The sequence below is a fragment of the Equus asinus genome, chromosome 2 (genome assembly GCF_041296235.1).
Source record: "Equus asinus isolate D_3611 breed Donkey chromosome 2, EquAss-T2T_v2, whole genome shotgun sequence".
Lineage (NCBI taxonomy): Eukaryota > Metazoa > Chordata > Mammalia > Perissodactyla > Equidae > Equus > Equus asinus.
Genome location: NC_091791.1, coordinates 51437202 through 51459932, shown reverse-complemented (window position 1 = coordinate 51459932; position 22731 = coordinate 51437202). Strand labels below are relative to the sequence as shown.

The 22731-nt window shown below is 35.7% G+C and overlaps 1 long non-coding RNA gene across 2 annotated transcripts in view; it reads left to right on the top strand.

Moving 5' to 3' along the window:
* The first annotated feature begins 2428 nt into the window (after positions 1-2428).
* The window catches only part of LOC139040827 (uncharacterized), a 31204-nt gene continuing 10901 nt past the window's right edge, over positions 2429-22731 (top strand). The window contains exon 1 of one of the 2 annotated variants that reach the window (XR_011495245.1): positions 2429-2710. This is a non-coding gene — a long non-coding RNA (uncharacterized lncRNA). The remainder of the gene's footprint in view (positions 2711-22731) is intronic. The other variant, XR_011495246.1, reaches the window with a different exon arrangement.

Below are 22731 nucleotides of genomic sequence, written 5' to 3'. Positions count from 1 at the left end.
CAGAAAGTAAAGTAAATTACATTTTTTATAAGCCAATAGCAGCACTGAGCTGCCCCCATTCCTTTTTCAGAAAGGGATGAAGTTGAAATAAATTTGATAAAATAAATATTTTAGAGAGCAGCCTATTGCTCACCAGTGGTGGAATTATGCCAGGCCAATGCCCTTGATGCTCCACTGGGCACACTCTCTGCAACCACAAAAGAAGCAGATACTTCTCTGCCCCCAAGCTCTCCAGCACCATGGATGTGAATGAGCAGTCCGAGCAAAGTGTCTGGCTGCTGCAGCCATCTTTCCAGCAGCATGGCAGTTAGGGGTGGGTTCTCAGAAAATCAAAGTCCCCATCTTGATACGCTGATATTTTTCTTCCCTTAAGCTCTTTTTATCTTATTTTGTCCTTAAAAAAAAAAAAAAACTAACTACTCTTGCTTATGGTCATTAAAGGGCTATGGAAGTTTCATGGGAAGCTCACTAAAGAGTATATGTGGGGAAGTTCGAGAAGCTCAAGATTTGGAACAGAACATCCCAGTTCAAGTCCAGCCTCTACCTCTCCTTAGATGTGTTACTTTGGGAAAATGTCTTTCTCACTTCTTTTTATAGTCTTCTTTTTTTTTTTTTTTTGAGGAAGATTAGCCCTGAGCTAACATCTGCTGCCAATCCTCCTCTTTTTGCTGAGGAAGACTGGCCCTGAGCTAACATTCGTGTCCATCTTCCTCTACTCTATATGTGGGACACCTACCACAGAATGGCTTGACAAGCGGTGCCATGTCCGCACCCAGGATCGAAAGTGATAAACCCTGGGCCACCGAAACAGAATGTGCAAACTTAACCACTGCACCACTGGGCCAGCCCCATCCCACTTTTTTTTTTTTTCCCAAAGATTTTATTGTTTTCCTTTTTCTCCCCAAAGCCCTCCAAGTACATAGATGTATATTCTTTGTTGTGGGTCCTTTTAGTTGTGGCATGTGGGACGCTGCCTCAGCGTGGTTTGATGAGCTGTGCCATGTCCACGCCCAGGATTCGAACCAATGAAACACTGGGCCACCTGCAGCGGAGTGCGCGAACTTAACCACTCGGCCACGGGGCCAGCCCCCCATCCCACTTTTTAATAGATAGTTTTAAGGGTATATGACCAGCTCAAAATGATTCCACTTCTCTGGGAAGCCATGTTTGCCTTCTCTGCATACTCCTTCGCCATAGTTGATCGGATTTTCTTCCCCAGCAGTCTTGATAAAAGATAAGCTGTGACTGGTGCAGCCATTGTGGAAAACAGTGTGGAGATTTCTGAAAAAATTAAAAATAGAAATATTATATGACCCAGCTGTCCCACTACTGGGTATTTACCCAAAGAACTTGAAATCAACAATTCAAAGAGACTTGTGCACCCCTATGTTCATTGCAGCATTATTCACAATAGCCAAGATGTGGAAGCAACCCAAGTGCCCATCAATTGATGAATGGATAAAGAAGATGTGGTGTATATATGCAAACAATGGAATACTACTCAGCCATAAAAAAGACAAAATCGCCCCATTTTCAACCACATGGATGGACCTTGAGGGCATGATGTTAAGCGAAATAAGCCAAACACTGTATGATTTCTCTCATGTGTGAAATATAAACAAGCTTGTGGACAAAGAGAACAAATTCGTGGTTACGGGGGGAAGGGGGGTGGACAGTGTGCCCAAGGGGTGAAGGGGCATACCATACTTATATGGTGTATGAAAAATAATAACGTACAACTGAAATTTCACTACATTATAAGCTATTATGACCACAGTAAAAAAAAAAAAAGATAAACTGTGGAAAACTTCTTTCTGCCATGTAGACAAAGGAGCAGATAAAGCTAACTTGCAGGTGGAAAATAATTTGGTAGAAAGAAAGAGAAGCACAAATACAGGAAAGAGAAACTGAATCTTAATGCACCCTTAAGCCATCTGAGGGAAGCGGAGAGAGTGGTCTTGGCAGCATTCCCATCCCGCAGCCTCCCTTTAGATCCCACCTGACATTTGGCTGCACATCTACCTTCTGGTTCTGTGACACACCCTATGTCTTAGTGCTGGAGTTTGTTTTTCTAGAATTTGTGGGTCTTTGTTACCTGCAACCACAAGAGTTCTAAGGCATTCTTGGTTTTTCTTTTCTACCATGGGACTAAGAATTCCTGACCCAGTATCACTGTGGGCTTGTTGTGAGGGGAAAGTGAGTCGATGGACAATGACATTCTTTCTTGTTGGTCATTTACAAGCTTATTCAAATGTTTACTGGACCTCCACTATGTGGCTGGTGTAGACGTGAGAACAGAGCACTGTGCAAAAAGAAAACACACAAAACAAAACAAAACATTACCAAATGGAATTTATATTCTGGGGAAGGGAAACAGAAAGTAAAATCTTAAAAAGGAAGTAAATATGTTGTATGGCAGATAGCAAAAGGAAGTTAAAAAAGTAGTGTAAAGGTGACAGGGAGTGATGGAGCTGAGGGGGTTGTTGTTTTAGGTAGATTGGTTAGAGAAAGCCTCAATAATGCAATAAACCTGAAACCTGAAGGGAATTAGGGAATGAGATAGGGGGACATCTGGAGAATAGTGTTCCCGCAGAGGGAAGGGAAATTCAAAAGCCCTGAGGAAGGAGTAGACGTCTTGTGTTTGAGAACCAGAAAGAAGACCAGAGTGACACGGTAGAAAATGAGTTCCTGTAGTGGCTGGTGTGCTATGGTAAGGACTTCTAATTTTACTCTGGGTGAGATGGGAAGCCATTAGAGGCTTTGAGTAGAGACATGACATGATTTCACATCCATTTTAGAAGGATTATTCGGACTCTGTGTTAAGAATAGACATAGAGGGGAAAAGTGAAGCAAGAAAACCTGCTCAGAAGCCACTGCAGTGGTCCAAGTGAAAGATTTTGGCAGCTGTAGAAGGATAAAGAAGCGCCAGATTCTCATTTAATTTGAAGATGGAAGCTATAGGGTTTGCCAATGGTTTAGAGATGGGTTTGAGACAACACAGGGGTAAAGAAAGAATAAGAATATTGGCCAAATAGAAAGATGGAGGTGTTCTTGATGAAATGGGGAAGATTACAGGAGCAGAAGTTAATTGATTGGGGAAAATTAAGAGTTTCATTTTGGATATGGTAAATTTCAAACAACTGTTAGATATCCAAGTAGAAAAGTCAAGTAAGAATTTGGACATGTGTGTTTGGAGGTTGGGAGAGAGCTCTAGCCTGGAGATCTAGTTTATATTCCTGCCTCCCCACACAACCCCCCCCCCCAATCTTCTTTTCACCTCCAGATGAGCATCCCACTTGGACTTGCTAGAAAATTGATATTTTCAGTGGGATTAAGAACTAAGGAGATTACAGATGGCATGACACTTTAAGATCAAACTGTTTGGAAGGGAAGCAAGAGAATTTTTTAAAGCCCCAATTCACTTTCTTAGCTTTCTGTAATTAATTTGGGTCAACATATCTTTTATCTTTGAGCAAAATACTATCAGTAGCAAAACATCATATACCTATAAATATATTTATTGGAAACACTTGAGACTTCTGAGTCAGGAGACAAATGTAGAGATCACTGTGCTAATAATTAACAAATTATTCTTTGATGCACAAATTGTTGGATGAGAGTATCAGTCATTGAACATTTATTAAGCACTGATTTTGCACTGCTGACAACAGCCCAACAGGGCTAGGACTAGTAAAACTCAGTCCCTGCCTTCAAGGGGCTTAACACAGAGAACCTGAAATCTGGCATATTCCCAAGGTCAACTCACAGCAAATGGTATGTTTGTGAAATCTGTCTTTAGTTCTCTTCTACCACCATATTTAAAAGTTAACTTATCCTACAGCACATCCACTTTTGAAACCAATCCATAAACAAGAGAGATGGTGTAGCAGGGCATAGCCTGAAAATGTATGCAAATAGAAAGAATATATATTTAAGATGTGGAATACAACTGAGAACCATGAAGACAGCACAGTTTGGTGTAAAGAGCACCAGAAGGGAGCCAACTTCTTAATCCAACTTAGCATGTCACTTATCGACCGTGTTATATATGATAAATTTATTTATATGGAACAATTCAATGCCTCATTGATGCAAGAGAACAATTATCCTGCACCAAAGACTTCAGAAATTTCTATTTCTGATCCTTCAAACCTTCATTGTTTTACATAATTTTGTTTTTTAATCCTTATTTTAGTGGCGTTGACTTACCCAACTCCAAAATATTTTAATGTGTAATTATCACATGTGGCACTGATGAGTCCAGTAAACATTAATTGGGCACCTACTGTGCTACCCGCTGGTGACAAAGAATGAGACACAGCTCTTCTTTTCAAGCAGGGAGGAGAACTCTCATAAACATAAATCCTTACAAAAATTGCAAAGGTGGATGTTTGCATGAGACACTGAGTGCCCAGAAAAAGGCATGGATCAACCTAAGAGGGTCAGAGAAGGCTTGTTAGGGAGTCTTAGAGAATAAGTGGGAGTTCACCACTAAACCATAAGAAGGTCATGGGTAGGAAGAAAGATCATTCCTGTTAGATGGAGCAATAAGAAACAACAATGAGTCAGCTGCATGAGATTAAGTGTTAGAATATAAATTTCAAGATAGGGAATCATGAGAGTTGCAACGGAAGAGATGAGTTAGACTCAGATCATGGGGGGGTCTGAACTCTGAACTTAATTATGCTCTTGCTGGGGAGCCATTCTTCCCTAAGCCAACTCAAATCCTTCTTTTTTTAAAGTGTGGGCAGAGTACTTTGAACAACTAAGAACTAAATAAATGACTTTATACAAGTGCAGAGGTTTCTTTTTTTATGTTTTCCTGATGCCTGGGGAGAAATGATGCAAGAAATAAATATTACGGAAATTAATTAATTAGCATATTACTTGTAGTATTTAAAAGTCATCAGAAATAATGATACATGCTGGAAGCATCTTTTAAATGATTATTAGAGATTATAATCAGAAAGCATAAATATTAAGTCAATGACCTCTGGGGTCCCTTATAACTATTGTAAAATTCCATAATTATGACCTTGCCTTTTTTCTCATGTCTGAGGAGTTGCCAGAGGGGAAGTATCTCTAAAGAAGGAATTAAGAACTCAGGCTCAGCTTGTGTTGCAACATCTCTGCTCTTAGAGTTCACTTCATAGGAAACAATGAGGATATTTACCAAGGGTTTCTCGGAAATGATTTCAAATTTCCAGAAAGTACATTATAGAAACTCAGGAGATTAGCCAGACAGAAGCTTATGAGAAACATGCAAATGATGTGAAAAATATGAATTTAAGTAATACAACAAGCTGTATATATATATATGGAAAGATATAAACCATACCTCATTAGTGCTTTTTATGATGTGTGTCTGATTCTATGACTAAAAATATATCTGGTAGTACACACAGTTTGATCTGGTACATTTTCATTTAAAAAATCATTCCCCAAATCCTATAATTACTGAGATTGCTGACCAGTGCTATTTGAAAACTCTTTGTAGTCCAGGTTACTTATCATCATGTCGGATAAAAATAGGCAAATGACATCTGCTCCCTTTTAAGAAATAGAGTTCCTGGCTTCATCTAACCTAATTAGCTGGTTAGAGTAGCCATCCATAAAAACAGAAGCTAGCACTTCAGGACCCATTAGCATCGCCCCATGAAGCTGCTCTCCTTAGCTGGCTGATTGCTCTCTTTCCAAGCCTAAGGATCTTGCCCCTAATATGTGGTAGATCCCATTCAAGTTTCCTCTTACCTTTAATTCTGTAACTGGTTAGCGTAGGTTGCTAATGATATTAAATAATGAGATTTTTTTGTTATTGTTGTTGTTCTTTGAGTTCATACCTTGATTCAGTTAATTCCATCAAAGTTATGATGACAATCAATTGTAGTTTATATTTATATGTTCTCTTTTTGAAAGCACATTCTAACTTTTTTTTAAAAAAATTGAATACAATTTTAAACAGAAAATTTTTTAAAACATTTTAAATTTAAACATTTAAAATTTTTAAACATTTGTTTCATAGAACACCAATTCTCAAAAGAATATTCTTTGAAAAGCAAAGGAGAGGAGGCTCCTTGAGTTGACCTTTTCAAGGTCAGCACTTGAAATGTTGCATGGACGACTCATCAAGAAGACTTCCAACCATTAGCACATTAAAGGTTCTGAGTCTTCTGGCAGTAAACAAACCTGTTTCCCTTCACTTAACCAGAATTATCAAGCTTATCTGATCAAAGAAGGTTTGGTTTTTTTCTTATAAAATATGTTACTATTTCACGGAATTTCACAATTTTGGAAATAAGAGATATTAAATCAGAATTTTCGAGTCCACAGCATTCAAAATTTATCCATTTTATATATCTACACATATCCCACTTGACAAATAATTTGAGGGTCATAGATACCATTCTAAGGTTAGCTTGCTCCAGTTACAGAACTGTAAATGGCAATATGATTTCCTTATTTCCATTCCAAATCATGTCATTGTTACCAAAGAATTTTGGTTAGTTACCTAAAGATATTCTCCACTACTTTATCTGGAGGCATAACATACTTGCTACTAGATTGAAGTAGGAGCATATTTATAATTTTTCATCTAAGAACAAACACATTTCCAAACACATGCAAAATGGAGCAGAGTTTACATTTTTACCACATGCGCAGTTCCAAAATCATAGCAATATGAGGTAAAATATAATATTAAGCATTATAAAGATCATAATGGGGCTTGCCAAGATAAACCCTTATAGATAGGAGAAATAGAATAGAAAAGCAAAGTGGTAAGCAACACTGAATCCATGAATCCAGATTTAGGTTGTAGCAGCTACTGATGGGAAATTAAGAGAGTTCTAGATGATACTAGGACCAAAGTAGGATCATTACCTGAAAACAGGGACTGGAGTGGAGTTCTCCTGCTCCAGAATAATACAGCTGGGGGAAAACAAAACAAGACAACTACTGCTGACTTGCTACCTGGATCTATGGTATTATAGGGATGAGGCAAGGCAATGACACAATCTCAAATGAAAGAATAATTCCTATTTACCAAGAGCAAGAATCTATAAAACATAAACACATATAAATGAAACAATCCAAGAGGAGATGAAACAGACTGAGCCACAGACTTTGGAAAGAAAAAATAGAGTCATTGAAATTAAAGAAAAAAACAAAACTCATTAGGTGAAACATTTCTAAAGATGGAGTAGCACTGTACAAAAAGAGAGAGTTAAAGAATTAGATGATTATACCAAGGAATTCACAAAGAGTACATCACAAAGAGCAAAATAAGCTTCAAAAGGACAAGGAAAAGCAGCTAAGAAATATGGATGACTGATCTGAGAGTCTCCAGAATAAGAGAATAGAGGGAATGGTGAAGAAACAATATCTGAACAGACATAACTGTGAATTTTCTAAAAGTGAAGAAAAACAAAAATGCTCATAGCAAACTGTTGAATTCTGAGATGTGCAAGATAAACATAAAGCTAGAACGAAAACACTGAAGATATTAAAAATAACCCTAAAAGCTGGAGACAAAACATTATCTGCAGAAAAGTGGCACTTAAACTGTCAGGAGATTTCTCTTTAACAATAAGAGACCCCAGAAGATAATGAAGTTATATACTTAAGGTGCTGAGGACAATACCTGTGACCTAGAATTTTATACCCAGGTAAACTAGAAGAGTGAAAGCAAAATGAACACACTTTCAAATACACAAACACTAAGACTATTAACTACCACAGATACTCGGCTAAAAAAAAATTAAACATTGTCATCAAGCAGAGAAGTGAACTTAGAAATTGATAAAATATGTCACTAAATTTAATTATTTATTACCTGAAAAAACAACTTACTGTTTTATGTATTTTTGGAAATGTAAAATATAAGTCTAATTGAAAATAATGAGCTGGTAGGTTGAAATGATAATGCATAGTTGTAGTATGATAGGTTCTGTGTCATGTATGAGAGAGGGAAAGAAACGGTGCATAGCTATAGAATTTGTCAGAAAATAAGATTAACTCTATGTTTCTAAAAATTCCAGAATACCTAATAAAATGATAATACAATGAGACCTTCTATACCTACAGAGGAAAATAAAAAGGACTATTAAAAATTTTATTAATTCAGAAGAGGAGGAGAAAAAAGGAACAAAGGAAAAGGATGTGAACAGAAAACACAAAATAAGATGATAGAAATAAGACTAAATAGATCAATAAGTGTAATAAATGTAAAAGATTTAACACTTAACAAAGCTAGCAATTAAAAAAAGACTGACTTACAAACTAGGTTTAGAAAACAAAATCCATCTAAGACAAAACTACCATGAGAAATTAAAAATATGAGGATGAGTTTTTCATAAATTATAAATCATATATAGCTATCATATTGTGTCATCTACTACTTTTTTTTACTTAACCTTATGTTTTGGGCATTTATTAGTCTTGATAGATGAAGCTTTAGTACATTCATTTAAACTTCTGTGCTTAGTATTTGTAAACTATTGTTTGATATTAATTATTAATAATTAATATTTGATATTAATAATAACAATTAATATTTGATATTAATAATAACTACAATTTATTTACCGATTCTCTTTTTAAAAGCTTTTCAGGTTACTTCCAGTTTTATTGCTCTATAAACAATGCTAAAATTCGCATGTTGTATACACCGTGTGCATTTTTAGCAAGATTTTTTTCTAGATAATATACCTAAAGGAGGAATTGTGGCATCATTAGGTGTACACTTCTGCAATTATTGGGTGGTACTCAATTGCTAAACAAAGCGTAGTTGCACCAATTTAGACTCCCATCAAAGTTGGAAATTCTAAAATTGCAAACTTCTCTCTGTTTTTGTCATTATTTTGATATTGTCAGACTTCTTAAACTTAACCAACCCCATATATGTAAAAATATTCCCCATTTTGGTTTTGGTAATAATTGTGTATTTTCCCCTGAATGCTAGGGAAGGTTAATATCTATTAACATGTTTATAGGTTTTCTCTAATGTGAATTGCCTGCTCATATTATTTTCCCATTTTTTCTATTGGATTCTTTTGAAGCTGAACTGTTCTTGATTTGTCGGACTGGATATTATTTGATTGTGACATGTATATTAAATCATTTAATTCCTTTTTCTAGTATTTTATTTAGGAACTTTAGGTTCATAATTTTCACTTTCTTCTTCTGTCCTCATCTGGTTTTGATTTCAAGATTATTCGCTTTCTATTCTGTTAAATATTCTGCATTTGTTAGTTTTTTAAAGGTTGGACAAAATTCAACCTGAGAATAGTCAGGCTCTGGAGTTATTTTGTGCTTTGCTGGAAAAAAGTGAAATAGAAATGGGCAGTAATAATTTTGACTATAAATCAAATGTATTTACAAGCTGTTGGTTTATTACACCTTTCTGGGGTTTTTTTGACATTTGTATAACGTTTTTCTAGAAATATTTATATTTAATGCAAGTTTTCAAAATGTTTTTTACTTTTCTTTAATCTATTCTGTTGTGATTTTAAAAATTGATGAACATCTGTGGTTGTGTTCCTGTAGTTTAAAATATTTTAAATTTTTTTCAATCACTCTTTTTGGAAGTATGACTTTTATTAACTTGTTAAATAACTATATTTAGTTTTGTTGATGTTTTATTTTATTTGTTTGACTTGTTTTACATTATTTTTAGTCTTACTTTGAAATTTTCTTCTCCTTAGTAAGAGTTTGTTATTTGTTACCTTCCTAGCTTCTTGAGCAGAGAGCTAAGCTCATTTATTTTCAAATATTGTTTTTTTAATAAAGCCATTTAAGACTATAAATTTATTCTAATTAGTATCTTAGTGAGCTACTATAAATTTTTATTATTTAACACTCTTTTATTTTTCAACTCTAAACATTTTAAAATGTCTATTGGAAATTTAGGAGTGCCCTCCCAAATTTCTAACTTTTCTAATTTTAATTATCAATTCATTATTGAATTATTAATTTAATTTTAGAGAGCACGGAATGTATGAGCTCAATTTTAATAAACCTTTCCTGTATACCTGAAATTAAAGTATACTTTCTATTTCTTTGGTGTAAAATTCTCTCTCTCTCCTTCTCTGTATTTGTTTCACTCAAAACGTCTCTCTCCCAACTACTTTACTTCTGGCTGCTTGGCCTATGGCATTTCTTACAGACTTGACTTAAACTATTCCTTCATGACTGTTAGTTTGTGAGATTTAACTGTAAATTCTGTCAGTTGTTGCTTTATACAGGGAAAGACTACACTTTTATTTGCACACAAACTCATAATTCTTATGTATTCCTTGTAAATCATTCTCTTTTTATTATTTTCGGTTCCCATTCAGTTCCTCTTGCCTGAAGTTCTGTTTTATCTGATATTAATAATTCCCTGCCAGTTTTCTTTTGGTTAATGTTTATATGGCATCTTATATAAAGATAAATTTATATATGAAAATATAAATTTGAAAGCACACAGAAAAATATCATGTACTGTTTACGGATCCATACACATGTAAAAAGTATCCAAAACAGTCATGGGGGACACTGCTGCTGATAGTGGCAGACTAGCAATTTGAACCAATACCTCCAAAGAGAAAATCTGTGTGTCTGGATTCATGTATTTGGAAGAGGCATTTGAGAGGCTGTGGGTCAAAGACAAAATCAAAAGGAAAATTAGGATATATTAATATATTTTAAATTAACGATAATGAAAAGACTACATATCAAAACTTGTTTGCTGTAACTGAAGTCACGTCAGAAGGACACTTTCAGCATTAATATGTCTATCAGAAAAGAAGAAAAGCTGAACATCCATGAGATAAGCAATCTTCTCAGGAAGTTAGATGTAAATTAAACTCACAGAAAGCACAAGAAAAAAAATAACAAAGACAAAAGCAAAAACTTTAATGAGACTAGAAAAGACAAGGTCACATTTCAACTCATTGAGGCCAAAATATCTGTGATTAAAAAAAAACACTGTCTAAGACATCAAAAGAGAGAAAAATTCCAGGCCAATTTTACTTAAGAAGATAGACACAAAAATACCTAGTAAAATATCAGCAAATAAAATCTAGCAAAGTGTAAATGGAGTAGCACATCACAAGAAGCTGAGTTATTCCAGGAATGAAGGCTGTTTAACATGAGAGCATCAGAAATGAAGTCATCACATATACAGCATAAAGGAGAAGATATTATGATCATCTCAACTGCAGAAAATTTGATAACATTTATTATCTATGGTAGGTTGAATAATGGCCCCTCCAAAGGTACACAGTAATGTGTTGCTTAATGATGGGGATACATTCTGAGAAGTGCGTCATTAGGTGATTGCATCGTTGTGGGAACATCCTAGTGTGTACTTCTACAAACCTAGATGGTATAGCCTACTACACACCTAGGCTATGTGGTATAGCCTATTGCTCCTAGGCTACAAACCCATACAGCACGTTACCGTACTGGATACTGTAGGCAATTGTAAAACAATGGTAAGTATTTGAGTATCTAAGCATATCTAAACATAAAAAAGGTACAGTAAAAATACAAATAGAAGATAAAAAATAGTACACCTGTATAGGGCACCTACCATGAAGAGACATGCAGGACTGAAGTTGCTCTGAGTGAGTCAGTGAGTGAGTGGTGAGTGGATGTAAAGGCCTAGGACATCACTGTCACTCCTGTAGACTTTAGACTCCACGCTTAAGCTGCACTAAATTTATTAAAAAATATTTTCCTTTCTTCGGTAATAAATTCACCTTAGCTTCCTGTAACTTTTTTACCTTATAAACTTTTTAATTTGTCTTAAACTTTTTTGACTTTTTTGTAATAACACTTAGCTTAAAACACAAACATATTATACAGCTGTACAAAAACATTTTCTTTCTTTATATCCTTATTTTATATGCTTTTTTCTATTTTTAAATTTTTTTATTTTTTATTTTTTCACTCTTTAAACTTTTTTGTTAAAAACTAAGACACAGGGGCTCGTCCCGTGGCCGAGTGGTTAAGTTCGCGCACTCCGCTGCAGGTGGCCCAGTGTTTCGTTGGTTCGAATCCTGGGCGCGGACATGGCGCTGCTCATCAAACCACGCTGAGTCAGCGTCCCACATGTCACAACTAGAAGGACCCACAACGAAGAATATACAACTATGTACTCGGGGGTTTTGGGGAGAAAAAGGAAAAAAATAAAAATAAAAAACTATAAGACACAACACACACATTAGCCTAAGCCTACACAAGGTCAGGATCACCAACATCACTGTGTTCTACCTCCACATTTGTCCCACTGGAAGGTCTTCTTCTGGGGCAATACTCATGGAACTGTCATCTCCCATGATAACAATGCCTTCTTCTGGAACACCTCCTGAAGGACCCTTGAGGCTCTTCTTGAGGAGGTGTCACTCTTTTCAGAAATATATCCATGGTGGTTTGCTTGGTTCGTTTCTTTTTTTCATCATAGATTTGCTTGTAAGCAGATAACGCCATGACTATTCCTCCCTATTAATGAAAACTTTCAGGTTTTGGGGTCCATGTTTTCGAACTGTTTCAAGAGCTTGTTGAGGTCTGCAATAGCTTCTGCTAAACCTTTCACTGAGGGTTCTTCTTTTTCTTCTCCTGCAGTTTCCTTTTCTCTTGCCTCTTCTTCAGCTATGCGTTCCTGTTCCATTTCCAACAACTCCTTATTAGCTAATTCCTTAGGATCCACCTCTGAGAGCAACTCAATGTCACCCTCACACAAGAGAGGGTTGTTTGTCACCTCAAGCACAGCCTTGTTGATTTTTGCAACCTCCTCATCCTTGGCAAATCCTTTGAAGTTTTGCATGAATTTCTTGAGCGTCTTCTTCCAGATGATATTCGTACACTCCTTGATGACATTGCCCCAAGCCCAAGTAAGGTCCTTTTTTTTTTTAAAGCTTGGCACCTAGGCTAACAGCTGTTGCCAATCTTCCTTTTTTTTTTTTTTTTTATAGGATTGGCACCTGGGCTAACAACTGTTGCCAATCTTTTTTTTTTTTTTTTTTTTGCTTTATTTCCCAAACCCCCCGGTACATAGTTGTATATCCTAGTTGCAGGTCCTTCTAGTTGTGGGATGTGGGACACCACTTCAACGTGGCCTGACTAGCGGTGCCATGTCCGCGCCCAGGATCCGAACCCTGGGCCGCTGCAGCGGAGCGTGCGAACTTAACCACTCAGCCACGGAGCCGGCCCCCCAAGTAAGGTTCTTAATGCAGTCATAGATGTTGTAATCCTTCCAGAATTGCAGCAGTGTCTTCTCAGTGTCTTGCTCAGTTGCAGCAATAGCCTGGGCAAAGGTCCTCCTCAGGTAGTAGGCCTTAAAAGCTGCTGTAACTCCTTGATCCATTGGTTGGATCAAAGAAGTGGTGTTCAGAGGGAGAAACACTGCTTTGATATTGGGATGAAGGTCACCAATATAAGGAGGATGTCTGGGAACACTACCAACAATAAGCAAAATCTTGAAAGGTATGTTATTCTCCAAACAGTACTTCTCCATTTTGCTGGCTTAGCAATTCAGGAGGACATCTTGGAAGAGGAGTTGGGTCATCCATGACTTCTTATTATCCTGTAATACACTGGCAGTGTGTGCTTACTGATATGCTTGAAGGCCCTGGGGTTCTCACTGTACCGGATCACAAAGGGTTTCAATTTGTAGCCAGCAATATTGCCCCCAAGAAAGACTGTTATCCTCTCCTTCAAAGCCTTGAAACTTGGCATTGATTTGGCCTCCTTATGGATAAAAATCCTTTTACGCATCCATTTCCAAAACAGGGAGCTTTCATTCATATTGAATATTTGCTCTGGCAAGTAATTTCCCCCCACAATCAGCTTATGTAGAGTTTCCAATAATTCTTCATCTGCCTTCACATCAGCGCTCACAGACTCACCGCTCACTTTCACATTATGTAATAGATAACAATTCTTGAATCACTTAAACCACCCAGAACTAGCAGTAAATTCAACATCATAGTCATGTCCAGCCTTTTCTCTCAACATCACAAATTTTTGCTTTGGCCATGATCGTCATGGTGCTGAGAGGGATATCTTTTGTGTCTAATCTTTAATCCAGGTTATTAGAAGTTTCTCCATGTCTGATACAGGTCCTACTCAAATTTTTGTTAGTCTCGTTGGCTTCAATGAAGTAGATCTTTTAATAGCTTCCATCACTTGGTTCTTGTTCTTCAAGAGCATGGCTATAGTGAAATGAGACATGCCTGACTGGCAGGCAATAACCCATCACTGATTTTCCACCTTCATAGTCCTTAATCACTTTTAATTTTGTTTCCAGGCTCAGTCACTCAATGTGGCCTCTTACTGGCAACATTAGTGGTGGATTTTGTACACTTAGGGGTCATGATGAACAAAACAACATGAGATTAAATCAAGCACAGGAGAAAATGATTTAATCAAGAGGCACAGTAAACATGCGATGTATGAAGCTGCTGCCAGCGTAGTGCAGCATACTGTTTTATAGTAAACTGTTTTTTTTTAATAAGGGGTACACTTTAAAATAACAATAAAAGTATAGTATATTAAATACATAAACCAGTGACATAGTGATTTATTATAATTATCAAGTATTATGTACCTTACATAATTGTATGTGCTATACTTTTTCTTTTTTTACTGAGGAAGGTTTGCCCTGAGCTAGCATCCGTTGCCAGTCTTCCTCTTTTTTAATTTTTTTTTTCATATGAGCCCCCTCCACAGTGTGATCGCTAACAGACAAGTGGTGTAGGTCAAACCCGGGCCACAGAAGCAGAGTGTGCCAATCTTAACTACTAGACCACTGGGACTGGCCTATATGTGCTATACTTTCATACGACTGGCAGCACAGTAAGTTTGTTTACACCAGCATCACCACAAACATGTGAGTAGTGAGTTGCATTAAATGTTATGACAGCTACGATGTCACTAGGTAATAGGAATTTCTCAGCTCCATTATAATCTTATAGGTCTGTTGTCACATATTTAGTCTGTCATTGACCAAAATGTTGTTATGCAGTGTATGACTGTACATGTCTTAATCCCCAGAACTACGAATATGATGCCTCACCTGGTAAAGGGAGCTTGTATTATTAAAGGGACCTGGATGTGATTAACTTAACATCTTGATGTGGGCATATTATCCTGGATTATCCCGGTTGGTTCAACGTAATCACAAGAGTCCTTACGAGAGGAAGGCAGGAAGGTCAGTGTCAGAGAAGGAGATGTGACAACAAAAACAGAGGTAGGCATGATGCAAGGCCGTGAACCAAGGAATATGGATAGCCTCTAGAAACTAAAACATGCAAGGAAACATATTCTTTCACAGAACCTTGAAAAGAAATGCAGCCTGCTGACCCATTTTCGGCTTCTGACCTTCAGAATTGTAAGATGATAAAGCTGTACTGTCTTAAGTCACTAAGTTTGTGGCAGTTTGTTACATCAGCAATAGAAAACTAATATATTTTTGTTTATGACAAAAAACATCTTAGCAATCAGGAAAAGAAGAGAATTTCCTTAATCTTACAAGGGCATCTACAAAAAATATAGTGCAAACATTATCCTTAAAGGTGGAATATTGAAAGCTTTCTCTCTGAAATTGGAAATGAGACAAAGACACCCGATATCACTTTTTCTATTTAACAATGTATTGGAAATCCTACCCAATGCCATAAGGCAAGAAAAATAAATGATAAAAGGATTGTAAAGAAAAATGAAACCACCATTTTTTGAGGATTTCATGATGATGTATATTAATATCCAAAAGAATCTATAATAAATGTTAGAATGAAAAAGTGAATTTAGCAAATTAAAGGAAACAGGGCTCCCTGAAGGTCTGGCTAATTCCAGAGTCACTAAAGTAAATGTAAAAGATGAGCCTGGAACATCTTTTTATGTCAAAAAGTAAAGAAGTGCTCAAAAAATGAAAAGGACATGTCAAAATTATGCAGAGCCAATTTGAAGAGGTTCCCCATTGGCCATACTACAGGTGAATTTGCCTCAAAATGAATAATGACAGTCATTACCATTGAATAAAATGATAATCCATAAGTCCATGCTGAATGTAAGTAAATGAATAAACAAATATATGCGGGAGAATTGAAAGCTCTTATTTATATTATAGTGATTATATAATTAATCCAGGCAAGAATCACAAATAAATGTTGAAATTATTGGGTGAATGTTTGAAGAGGAACAGGATGTTACTTAATCTCAAAGTATCTCTCCTTAGTTTACTTAATAAAAGTAGAAATAAATAGTAATGAGAAATAAGCGGTAATTGTAAAGTGGAACAAATCTTGTGGATGGCACTTTAATCAAGTGATCAAAGTTGACATCACTAAAACAGGAAAAACTTACAATATGTGCCTTCTGATTTAATGTACTGGAAGGAGCGATTAGATAGACGCAAAGATAGAAGGATAGACAGACCATACATAAATATGTATGACTGCGTGTGTATGTGTGTGTGTCTGAGAAATGCTAACAACTGCTAAGTCTGAGTGAAAAGTAAATGGAAATTGTTTGTGCTAATTTAATAAAATATGTGGAATATTCATACATGGAAAATTTAGAAAAATTAAAGATCTAAACAAGGGAGAAGTACACTATATTTATGAATTAGAATGCTCGATGTCCTAAAAATTTAAATTATCCTCAAATATAATAATTTGTTCCATATCATTCCAAACAAATTCTAGCAGATTTTTTTTGTGTGGAAATTGATAGTAATAGTCGAAAATGTATATAGAAATGCGAGTGCCAAGAATAACCAAAATATTCACGAAGAGTTAATTCTCTCATCTTCTTCTCTTGTACAAGAAGAAAAAAATGTGACAGAAATTACCCTATTAGGTAACAAAGCTCCAAGATTACAAGGTATAAAGATACAATAGCTAATTAAACAGTGTGGTATTAACACAAAGAAAGGCAAATGGTTCGGAATAAAGAAAGCCAGTCCTCTCATCTCTGATTTATGATAAAAACGCAATGAACAGCACAGGGTAAATAATGGCCTTTTCAAGAAGTGTTGCTGAGTCCATTGAATATCCATACCAGGGAAAAATAAAACTGTATGCCTACCACACACCATAAACAAAAGGTGATTCTCAGTTTGAACATCTTAATGTGAAAGGAAAAGCAATAGTGGTTCATGGTTTTTTGGTTCAGAGAACATGGAAGAATATCTTCAGGACCTTGGGGTGCAGAATATTCCTTAAATAAGCTAAAGAAAGCTATATCCATAAAGGAAAATATTGTAAATTTTACATATTAAAATTAAAAACCTCTATTTATCAAATAGAAAATTTTATGAGTGAAAAGACAAGTTGGGATATATATTGCTAATATACATAATTTGATAAAGGGCTTGGGTACATAATAGATAAAAAATCTCTGCAAATCAACAAGAGAAAAAACAGACAACCAGATCAAATACTGGGTAAAACCCTTGAGTAGACATTTCACCTGAATGGACCAATAAACGTACAAGAAAAGTGCTCAACCTCATTTGTAATCAGGAAAATGCCAGTAAAAATCACAACACATTATCTTCATCAAAATGGCTAAAATTAAAAGGCTGATAATGCCAAGTATTGGCAGAGCAATGGCAATGCTCATACAGTGCTGGTAGGAGTGTGATTTCTAAAATCTCTTTGGAAACTGTTTGGCATTACCAATTAATTCCACAATTTCCTTCTTTGATAACTACCCAAGTGATTAAATCAATTCTGGCATATTGATAAGATTGAACACTATACAGCAATGAAAAAGAACAATTAAAGCCATGTGAAACAACAAGGTGAATCTCATAAATATCATTTTGAAAAAAAGAAACCAAACACAATGAAACATACAGTTTGACTCCTAATACATCAAGTTCAAAAACAGGCAAAATTGATCTATAGTGGTAAAAGACAGAATATTATCTACTTTTTGAGGAGAAGGATAGGGGATAGCGGTTGTTAGGAGGTACAAGTTTGGGTGTGGGGACTCTTTGGAAGCTAATAATGTCAATTTTCTAAACTGGATACCGTTTGCATGAACCTCTTCATGCTGTGAAAATTAATTGAGCTGTACACTTAACATTCACACACTTCTTTGACATGTATTTAAGTTTCATCTAACAGGTGAACTTTTCTAAATACATCGGAATAACATATCAAAATCGTAACAGTGGTTACTTGTGGAGAAAGAGGGTGATAACTGAGATTCGGGAGGGGTTGATGGTGAGCAGGGAGAGTTCAACTCTATATCTTATTTCATTTTAAAAAAATATAAAGCAAAATATTAAAATATGATTAACGTAAGATTTGTTACATCAGTATTTGTTATATTACTACATACAATATATACACAGTCATGTCCAATGTATACTGTATACTATAGATAATCTGTAAATTCAAAATCCTTCCCACACAAACAAGTAGGGTTATCCTAAGTAGTATGTTCACCAATACAAGAGACACTTCCAGGACGAGGCCATCATGGTCTCCAAACTGCTCTTGAAACTAGAATTGTAGCATCTGAAGATGTTGTTGGCCACTGTGTGCGTTACATTTCACAGAGTGCACTTTATTAGGCCTTGGGAGAAACTTGTCCCTGTCCTGACAACTGGGAGTATTTGGGCTTCCCTTCTCCTGAGGAAAATAGTAGACATTTTGAATTATCATATAATTGGTCCTATTTTGACTTTTGTACTATTAATCAGAAACCTCAGAGTCAAATTTGCAGTCCTTTCCCTATAGTATGAGTTTTTAGTACTAATCTAAATCTTAGCTTAATTTTACTTACTTTAAAGTTAATTATTATTTGCCCCATCTACTTTTTAATCTTATTTCACCCTGAATTACTTCTTAAAGCCTCCTGGAATGTGACTGGTTAAAAATTATTAAATATATGATGAATTTGATCCAATGATTTTTTTTAAAAAAATGTCTTTTCAATCATTTATCTTCTGTGTTTGTATCCATGAAGAGATTTGCATGATGGAAAAACTGATTGAAGAGCAAGCAGCAATGAGTTGGCACTTAGGGCAAGAACTTAGGGCAGTTTTACAATGAAAAAGAATGCTCCCCAGCAGGAAAACTGAAAAGAATGTAAGGCAATGAGTAAGTAGTAAACGATATACTACTCGGTATCCTGATACGCTCTTCTGTTCTCTGTAGGGTGATAGGAAATTTTGGTGAGTCTTAGGGTAAGCACTGTTATGAACTCTTCGTGAGACCCACAAACCCTTCTACATGGAGAAAATTTACACACTTATATATAGTTGATATAGAAGGCAAAACTAGTTTTCTGACTCTCTTTTCTGAATATCATGCATTGATGTCATGTTTGCAGTTTTGTTACATTTGTGTTACTGTATTTTATTTTGTTAAAATTCTTTTATTTCATTACTATTTTATTACATTGATTTATTGCAGTTCAGTTATAAGTGATAGATGCTGTGGTTTCTCCTGTTCGCCCTATATTCCTTTCATCTGTATACACACACACACACCTCTTTCAAATAACCATGGATGATTTGTAAACTACTTCTCACCCTGTTTTCCATTTCAGTCTCATTAAAATTTCCAAAGTCAGCTCTGGAGTTCAAGCTTTCTCAAAGATCAATGCAGACTTCACTTACCGTTGGGTTTTGCTGATCCATCCTTCAAGAAGCTAATTTAAATTTCTCCCTGCTAGGTAATATGATAAGTCACTACTCTATGTCAATATTTGCTTTAAGTTCTTTTCCACTTGATGGAGTTCATGAGATGTGTAAAACATTTTCTTGGCTCTTCAAGAGTGGGTTTTATATGTATGTAAAAATAGAAAGCAAATGAGTGTAAACTTTTCCAAAAGGCCTTTCTGAAATGAATGATCATTTTATTATTTTCTCAGATAAAATTAACTCAGTCACTTGAAAGAAATACAACACTCATATTTAATGCAAAGTATTGAGATGAGAGAATGAAATATATCTGTATTTATAATTCATCATAACATTTTATATTCAATTTTCACTTTGCCAAAATGCATTCATCACTGAATTTTAGAAAAATAGAGGAATTCTTAATACTTCATGAATAAAAGTCTGAGGGGGAGGAATTCCCTCTGGTAGCAGTTTTATTTCAAATCAAATCGTAGCTTCAATTGTTTGATGCAGGCAAAAATCCCAAAGAAAAGATTTAAATGTTGCAACGTTCTCTTACTATCTAAAACATAAGAGAAGTAACTCCCTAGACTTAGAAACATAGCTACAATAGCAACCTCCCACCTCTAAGCCCATCAACTTTAGGTCCCAACTAGAGGATGACAGGAGTTGGCCAATCAAAGAATAACATTTCTCAGAGTTCATTTTACTCTTGAGTCACTTTTGCATGAAATGATAGCATCCCTTTTGGGGACTGTCCTCAGTGCATCTCTCTGTAAATTACTACCATATATCAGTCTTGATTCAATAGACTATAAAATATAGGTGTTTTTTTTATTGGCAAGAACTTAGGGCATTTTTACCATGAAAAATAATGCTCCCCAGCAGGAAAACTTAAAAGAATTAAGAGTTATGGGACTACAAGGAGAAACTGACCACTTCTTCCCTTGAAAAACCTCTTCCCTTATCTTTATTTCCAGATCTCCAATGTATGACCTTCTAATTCTGTTGAAGAAAAGGAGACTGAAGTTGTAAAAATAATTTCAACTCAAACTCCTTGGATCCAACTCACATAATTAATTTAACAGTAGCTCAAGGTTTCTTTTTTCCTTAAACCACTCTTTCTTTTTCCTAATTGCCTAATTTTCTAATAGGCATTGGAATCTTCCATTTGAGTCCTCTCAGAGCCTGATTTCATCTATGTCAGAACATTGGAGACTAGAAAATTGGATTGCATATTAAACTTATTCTGCTTTAAAGCTTCTTGAATTTGGTTCCTATTGGATATTAGAGTCCTTTAGTAGCTAAGAAACCATGGAGACGACAGTACAGTATGCTTTGATATAATCAAAAAGGATTTGTGTCTCCATCCTTAGGCATTATAAAACATTCCTTTCTGAAATAAAATTGTATATCTGGAGCATAGCTCTGTTTTGTAAATTTTATTGTTCTGTTAATTTAGATGTTGTTTAAAGGGTTCAAAATGAAAAACGGGCTCACCCTTTAAGGAAGCTGTGCCGTAAATCCAGGTTCACACACAGGCAAATCTAAATAGAGGTTCGACAAAGAGCCATTTAGTGCAAATGAGCTCTTAATAAGATATAAACATGATTCAGTTTGGAAATAAAAAATGGTAGTGTGTTTCCTAGAGGAAAATCTCCACTATTGGAAAAAGATCATCATGAAAGAGTCACACTGTTGACCAAAGTATTTAGCCTGCCTCTATTTTCCTTTTTTGTTTTTTCTCTTGCTGTAAAGGGGAAAAAAGCAAGTAGAAACCAAATGAGAAATAAATAAGGCTGAGGGACCTAAAATTGAGAGAAAGGAAAAAAGTGAGAATCCTCAAAACTGAATAAGGAGACAAAAAGTTAAGCAAATATGATAATTACTCAATATCATCATTCTAGCAAGCCCCACTTCAGGAACTAAATTGCCTGGAGCTGTGAATAAAATGTGTGGCTATAAGGAAGATAAAGTTAAAAATTTTTCATTTCGCAAGTGAAAAACAAGGCTGAATTTAATAAAAAGGCACCAATGATGGAAAGAGCTTCAGCAAATCCAATCACCTTATTACAAGAGAGAACTGGGGATCAGAGGAATTCAATGACATGTCCAAGTTTACACGCTTATTAATGATGGGGCTAGGACTAGAGCCAGCATCTCCTGAAATTTCCAGTAGCACCCTCACTACCTAAAAGGATGTGTGTCTTTAAATTGTTCATTTATTTGCATTCTTCCACAGTTATTTGCTCAGCATTTTCTACATGCCAGGAATTATATTCGGTCCTGAGGATTCAGGATAGAGAAGAATTATACAAAAAATACAGTCTTTGTACTCATTGAGTCTTCGAGGAAAACCAACATCAAACCATTATTTACAAAATTAATTACAGCTGGAATGAGTGCCACAAAGACGTGCAGCATAATATAAAAATTTTGCAAGTATAAGCTATCTATCTAGGACTTCTTGTTCTACTGCTCTTCTGAAATTTCTCTTGTTGAAGTCACTAAGATACATTTCTTTCCTAATTTTACATGAACTTTCTTCAGCCTTTGACATTGCTAACAGTTTCTTCCTTCTTGAAGCTGTTCCCTTAACGTGACCCTTTTTGTAGCGGTCTTTCATCTACCTTCCAAAAAAGTAATACAAGGGGTTTCGGATCCAGGCCAAGTATTGCAGGACAGGCTTGTGGCTGCAAACCTTGGACAAGACAGGAGCTAAAACACAGCTTTGGGGGCTGAGGAGTTAATGGAGTCAAATGGATGGATATAGTAAAAGTTACTGACAGCACCCTGAGGGAGTCATCAAGAACGAAGCCATGGGAAAAGAAGTAACTTGGAAAACTTGAATACAGCCATAAAAGCGAATGAAGTCCTAACATAACAACATGGATGAACTTGGAAAACATTATGCTAAGTGAAATAAGCCATAGACAAAAGGCCACATATTGTATGATTTCATTCACGCGAAATACCCAGAATAGACAAAGTCAGAGAGACAGAAAATATATTGGTGGTTGCTGGGGACTGGAGGCAGTAGGAAATGGGGAGTGACTGCTTATTAAGTACATGGTTTCCATTTGGGTGACAAAAAAACTTCTGGAACT